General features: G+C 48.8%; 1 long non-coding RNA gene across 1 annotated transcript; it reads left to right on the forward strand.

Moving 5' to 3' along the window:
- Positions 1-4604: 4604 nt before the first annotated feature.
- Positions 4605-6120, forward strand: LOC119296981. Its single transcript, XR_005145476.1, has 4 exons — positions 4605-4666; positions 5096-5181; positions 5283-5339; positions 5826-6120. It is a non-coding gene; the product is annotated as an uncharacterized LOC119296981 (long non-coding RNA).
- The last annotated feature ends 608 nt before the right edge of the window (positions 6121-6728 follow it).

Genomic DNA, 6728 nt, shown 5'->3' on the forward strand with positions numbered 1-6728 from the left:
AGGGCCGCGGCGGCGGAGGAGAGAGAGGGGAGGCGTGGGGCGACATGCGGCGGCGGTGGATTGGCTGGAGGCGGCGGCGGAGCTGAGGTGGCGGCTCCGGATTGGTCCGAGTGAGGTGGCGGTGGCGTTGGACATGTCCGGCCGGTGGTGGGGAGTTTTGTCCGCCGGCGCGAGGAGCGGGGCTAGGGTTTCATCTGCGCGAAAAATCCGGGAGGCACACATATATATAGGTAGAGGGAGCTAGGAGAGTCCAAATTGAGCACGGTTTTCGGCCACGCGATCGTGATCGAACGATCGAGATGACGGAGGGGGTTCAGGTGGGTTTTGGGCCACTTTGGAGGGGTGTTGGGCTGCAACACACACGAGGCCTTTTCGGTCCCTCGGTTAACCGTTGGAGTATCAAACGAAGTCCAAATGGCACGAAACTTGACAAGCGGTCTACCGGTAGTAAACCAAGGCCGCATGACAAGTCTCGGTCCAATCCGAAAACGTTTAACACCCGCACACGAAAAGAGGTAGAAAGGGGCACCGGGTGACATAGGAGCGCCGGATCGCAAAACGGGCAACGGGGAAAATGCTCGAAAGCATGAGACGAACATGTATGCAAATGAAATGCACAGGATGACATGATATGCAATGCATGACACGCAAGCAATGACAAGGCAACAATAGCGAATACCCGGAGGACACCTGGCACATCAGTCTCGGGGCGTCACATGGCCCGTCGAGGTTTGTATGTTATGTCGAACGGGAGGAGCTTAATGGCCCATTTAGCAATCCGGCCCGTAGTGTCGCGGTTGTTTATAATATCATTAAGTGGCACTTCCGAGGCTACTATAATCGAACACTCGTGAAAGTAGTGTCGCAGCTTCCGGGATGCCATGAATACCGCATAGGCTATCTTTTGATAATGTGGGTACCACGATTTGCATGGCGTGAGGACAGTGGATACATAGTATACCGGCTTTTGAAGAGGGAATTTATGTCCGGCAGCTTCTCGTTCAACGACGAGCACTGCGCTTACAACTTGATGAGTTGCCGCACTGTACAACAACATTGGTTCGCCGATGTTTGGCGCGGCCAGGATTGGGTTGGTTGCCAAAATGGCCTTTATTTCTTCCAATCCGGCTGTGGCAGCGTCTGTCCACTCAAAGTGTTCGGTGCATCGAAGGAGGCGATAAAGGGGTAAAACCTTTTCTCCTAAGTGGGAGATAAAGCGGCTTAGAGCCGCCACACATCCAGTTAACTTCTGGATTTGTTTGAGGTCTGTTGGGGTAGCCAACTGTGACAAAGCTTGGATTTTGGCCGGATTAGCTTCAATACCTCTACTGGAGACAATGAAACCCAGGAGCTTTCTGGCTGGTACGCCGAAAACGCATTTTTCGGATTGAGCTTGATGTCGTATGTTCGGAGGTTGTCGAATGTGAGCCTCAAGTCGTCTCTAAAAGAGTCAACGTGCTTGGTTTTGACGACCACATCATCTACGTATGCCTCTACTGTTTTGCCGATTTGTTTCTCCAGACATGTCTGAATCATGCGCTGATATGTTGCGCCGGCGTTTTTGAGCCCAAAAGGCATTGTGTTGAAACAGAAGGGACCGTATGGTGTGATGAATGCCGTTGCGGCTTGGTCGGACTCCGCCATCTTTATTTAGTGGTAACCGAAGTATGCGTCGAGGAAACACAATGACCCGTTTCCTGCGGTAGCATCGATAATTTGATCGATGCGGGGGAGGGGGAAGGGATCCTTTGGTCAAGCTTTATTGAGGTCCTTGAAATCGACACAAAGGCGCCAGGATTATCCTTCTTTGGTACCATCACCAGGTTTGCTAGCCAGTCCGGGTGTTTTATCTCTCTGATGAATCCGGCCTCCAATAACTTGGCTAGTTCCTCTCCCATGGCCTGTCTCTTAGGTTCGGAGAAACACCGAAGAGCTTGCTTGACCGGCTTGAATCCCTTTAGGATATTGAGGCTATGCTCGGCCAGCCTGCGTGGGATTCCTGGCATGTCTGAGGGTGCCAGGCGAATATGTCCCAATTCTCGCACAGGAACTGTCGTAGTGCGGCGTCCACGGCGGGGGTTTAACTGTGCCTCGATGGAGGCTGTTTTTGTAGGGTCCGTTGGGTGGAATTGGAATTTGACTATTTCGTCCGCTGGTTTAAAAGAGGTGGACTTGGATCTCTTATTGAGTATCACGTCGTCCCTGTCCACTGTGGAGCGTAGCGTGGTTAATTCCTCGGCCGAGAGGGCTTCGGATAATGCCTCGAGGGCCAGTGCGGCTGTTTTGTTTTCGGCGAGGAGTGCTGTGTCCAGATCACTGGCGAGAGTGATGATTCCGTTGGGCCCGGGCATTTTGAGCTTCATGTACCCATAATGGGGGACAGTTTGGAAGATCGTGAATGCCTCACGTCCTAAAAGGGCGTGGTATCCACTGCTGAACGGGGCCACTTGAAACGTAATTTCTTCAGACCTATAATTCTCTGGCGTACCGAATACCACATCTAGTGTGATTTTCCCAGCGCATCGTGCCTCCCGACTGGGTATGATTCCTCTAAAGGTTGTGCTACTTTGCTCAATGCGGTTCCAGTCTATTTCCATTTTTTGAAGAGTTTCCTCGTAGATGAGGTTTAATCCGCTGCCGCCGTCCATGAGTACTTTGGTGAGTCGAAAGCCGTCCACAATTGGACTGAGGACCAGTGCGACTGGTTCTCGGGCTGTTCGGAATTTAGGTTCATCACTGGCATTGAAGGTAATAGCCGTGTCACTCCATGGATTTATTGCTGCTACGTGGCAGATTTCGGCCATGCTGCGGAGTGTTCGCTTGTGCCTATTATTTGACGCAAATGTCTCAAAGATTGTTAACACCGTATTGTTATCCACGGGATGGTGCTCTGTGGCATTTGGGATAAGAAGATCCTCACCACTTTTGGCCACCTGCCGGAGTATCCAACATGCTCTAAGGCTGTGTGTTGGTATTGTATCCGTTGTACTGTGAATTTTGCAGGGTCCGTTAAGCCATCCCTCCAGTACGGTTCCATGCCCTGCAGAGGGTTTTTGTTTCTTTGCAACTAGCTCGGGCGTCTTATGATAGTGCACCCTTTTACTTCAGACTGGGTGTATATTCGGAGCCGGATTATCCCAAAATTTCGTTTCGGTTTTCCAGGCGCTTTCCATTGCACAGTACTTTCGTACTATTGACACTAAGGCAGCGAAGCATGATATGTCACGGTGACTTAAGGCGTTAAGGATTCCCTTGCCCGTGCAATTATTGCAGAAAAGCGAGACTGCATCTTCCTCGCGACAGTCCTTAACCTTGTTCATCACAAGGAGGAATCTGGCCCAATAATGATGTATTGTTTCATGGGGCTCTTGCCTGATGTGGGAAAGATCATTTATGTCTGGGTGGGTGGGTGGATTTAAGTCCGAATTCCTACCCGATCTGAGACCCAAGGGCCGAGGAGTTTCCAATCTTGGAAGTTCGGGTTCCGGAGTGTTACCCGATAAATTTGGCCCGCTGCCTGATTCTAGGTTTAGGGCTTGGGTAATGTCCTCCCGTAAGCGGGTATTCGGCTCGGAGAGCTCAGGAAACCGGACATAGTTAGTCCTCAAAATAGAGGAAGAGTTGCCGCATTGTTCCTCCACCACCGCAACGTGATGGGTGACCGGTGGAGAGTTAATCTCCCTTGGATCGGGTTTAAGCCCAATCCGATCATAGTTCGTAGCGACTCCCAAGGCGGTGAAGCGATCCAAGAGTTCGTTTAGGGAAGAGAGCTCCATTGGATCCATCTGCTCGGCGACTTCCGAGCCAACGTGGAGGCTGTTTTTGATGACCCAAGAAGTCATCATCGGTGCAGCGGACGAACATGCAGTCATGACGAAACTGCCTAGCCGGAGAGTTTGGCCAACAGCCAGAGCTCCCCCGACGGTGATGTTGCTTTTAACAACAAGACGAGGCATCCTTCCTTACGGCGACGCCACAGATGAACTCTCAATGAAAGCACCAATGTCGGTGTTAAAACCGGCGGATCTCGGGTAGGGGGTCCCGAACTATGTGTCTAAGGCGGATGGTAACAGGAGGCAGGGGACACGATGTTTTACCCAGGTTTGGGCCCTCTTGATGGAGGTAAAACCCTAAGTCCTGCTTGATTTATTCTTGATGATATGAGTATTACAAGAGTTGATCTACCACGAGATCGGAGAGGCTAAACCCTAGAAGCTAGCCTATGGTATGATTGTATGTTGTCCTAAGGACTAAAACCCTCCGGTTTATATAGACACCGGAGGGGGCTAGGGTTACACAAGGTCGGTTACAAAGGAAGAGATATACATATCCGTATTGCCTAGCTTGCCTTCCATGCCAAGTAGAGTCCCATCCGGACACGAGACGAAGTCTTCAATCTTGTATCTTCATAGTCCAACAGTCCGGCCAAAGGATATAATCCGGCTGTCCGGACACCCCCTAATCCAGGACTCCCTCACTTGCCGATGACCATCGGAAGGCCAAAGTTTTAGCAGGTTTCATATTGATCTATCTTCTCCATCCTATTTACAGGCCCTTAGCGGCATCAATATAACCCTGAATTTAGTTTTCTTTGTCCAAATGTTCAGATGGACTGAAGAAAATCCAACAGTTCACATTCGATTTGACTTCAGTGGAGACCAATATGGTTAGTCTGTTGTTCCATCTATCTACCGAGCTTGATGTTTTTAGATTAAATATCATGTTTGTGACCTCCGGCCATGTGTTCCCTTCGCTAGGTATTAATTTCAAAGTTTTGAAAGTAGTTAATTTTCATTGCACTATTTCTTCTTCTTCTGTTTATCGGTGCTACTATTTTGCTCTATATTAACTGTAATTGGTTTATGTTCAGTTTTAAAAAATTGTCAAGGAGCATCAACTATGTTTAGTTTCTTCGGAGTATAAGATCACCTTATTGCAAGAAAGTTGCTCTTTTTTTTTAGAAGAAGAGTAGAATTGCACTAGTTACATCTTGAAGAATTGCACAAGTTACATCCTAAAGCATAATGGTAGAATTTACACAAGTTTGTCACGCTCCTTTGGTGGAAACTAGCACACTGCTTTTGTGATGCAAGAGTAGCAGGGGAGATTTGCGTTTTTGGCAAAGAGGAGGGAAGGAACTAACATGATGGCTTAGATCAGTTACTGATGAACTAACATGATGTATGGATGCAGATTATTAATGATGTTGTTTTTGGCTTTTTGCAGTGAACAATCGATGCAGGGTAGAACTGCTTAATGATACACACGAGTCTGATTTTCAGGTGGCCAAATACACACGAGTCTAAACAAGACATGGGTCTGCTTTCCTCTTAAGCAGAGTAAGTACTCCATTACTCCACTCGTAGATATACATATCAGCATGATGCAAATTGTTGGAGTAAAAAAGCAAAATGGTACTGCAATTTTAGTACATTTAATTATTTCAATCATCTTCAGTGTACTCCAAGTCAGTGATACAACATATCTTTGTCAGTACCCAAACGATCATTTAATTATTTCTAGACAATCTGATCTCCAGGAGTATTTGAGAATTAGGCACTATTCTCCTGCAGTACTCTCTTTGTGTGCATATCTTGATCAACTTGAGCATATAAAAAAAATCACTCCTAGTCCTGATGACTACTTTAACATATCTATTGTCAGTAGTAGATCTTCAGTATACTAGGGACTCAAATACCGTCCTCAGTGTGTTTCTGATGACAATATGTTTGCAGTAATCAAGACAGTATGGTTCTGATGACAGCATATCTATGTACTCCTGGAGATGATATCCTCAACAGAGAAATGTGTGTTTGTGTTTGTAGTATGATCATCAAGCTATTTCCAGCGACAGCAGTGGAGCCTGGGGAGAGGAGATGAACTTGTGCCTGGGGTGAGGACAGCCTGGGATGAGGAGAGCCTGGGCAGCAGCCGAGCCCAGCTCCAGCTCACCTCAACCTGGGTGGACTTGGAGAGAAGGAGTCCCTGGAGATGGAGAGGAGTCCCTGGGCGTGGAGAGGAGGAGCGCCTGGGCGCCTGCGTTGGTCTGGATGCAGGTGGAGCTGTGGCGCCTGGAGCTCTGGGGTGGAGCATTGGCGAGGGAGCTCCGGACCGCGGCGAGGGAGCTTTCGATCGCGGCGGGGAAGGGCGACCAGAGGGGATCGGGCTCTCGATTGGAGCAACGCAGGCAACCAGCGGGGAAGGGCGCCGGAGATGTGGACGATGGAGGAGCCTGGCGAAGGAGAGGAGTGACGGAGGAAGACGACGGAGTCCTGGCGGAGGGAAGGAGCGATGGAGGAAGACAACGGCCCGTGCGATTTGAAATCAGTGGATGGGGGAGGGGCAGTTTGGTAATTTCACTCGTTTTCACCTGGTCGAAAAACCCCCTCCAACGACAATTATTTCGGAACGGAGGGAGTAGCATGCATGCAACGCCGCTCTTGATTTTTTCTTTCCTCACACGATCTTGCATGCACGCAGCGTCATCACATGTTGTGGCTTGTTTTATCCGACTTGCCTTGCCATTGCCAGTGATAGTAGCACCTGTTTCAATTCCTGCTAGTTCATCTTGTGTATGTGCCTTTTGCTAGTAACGGGCTTGACTAAAAAGAAATAGAAAAAAGAACAAAAAAGGAAAAAGAAGAAAGAGAGAAAAAACTAAAAGAGGGAGAGAGAGAGACGTGTAAGTTTAGGCCGGCAGGATCTTTTGGGCTATTCTTTTGCTATTT

Source organism: Triticum dicoccoides, chromosome 5A (genome assembly GCF_002162155.2).
Source record: "Triticum dicoccoides isolate Atlit2015 ecotype Zavitan chromosome 5A, WEW_v2.0, whole genome shotgun sequence".
Taxonomy (NCBI): Eukaryota; Viridiplantae; Streptophyta; class Magnoliopsida; order Poales; family Poaceae; genus Triticum; species Triticum dicoccoides.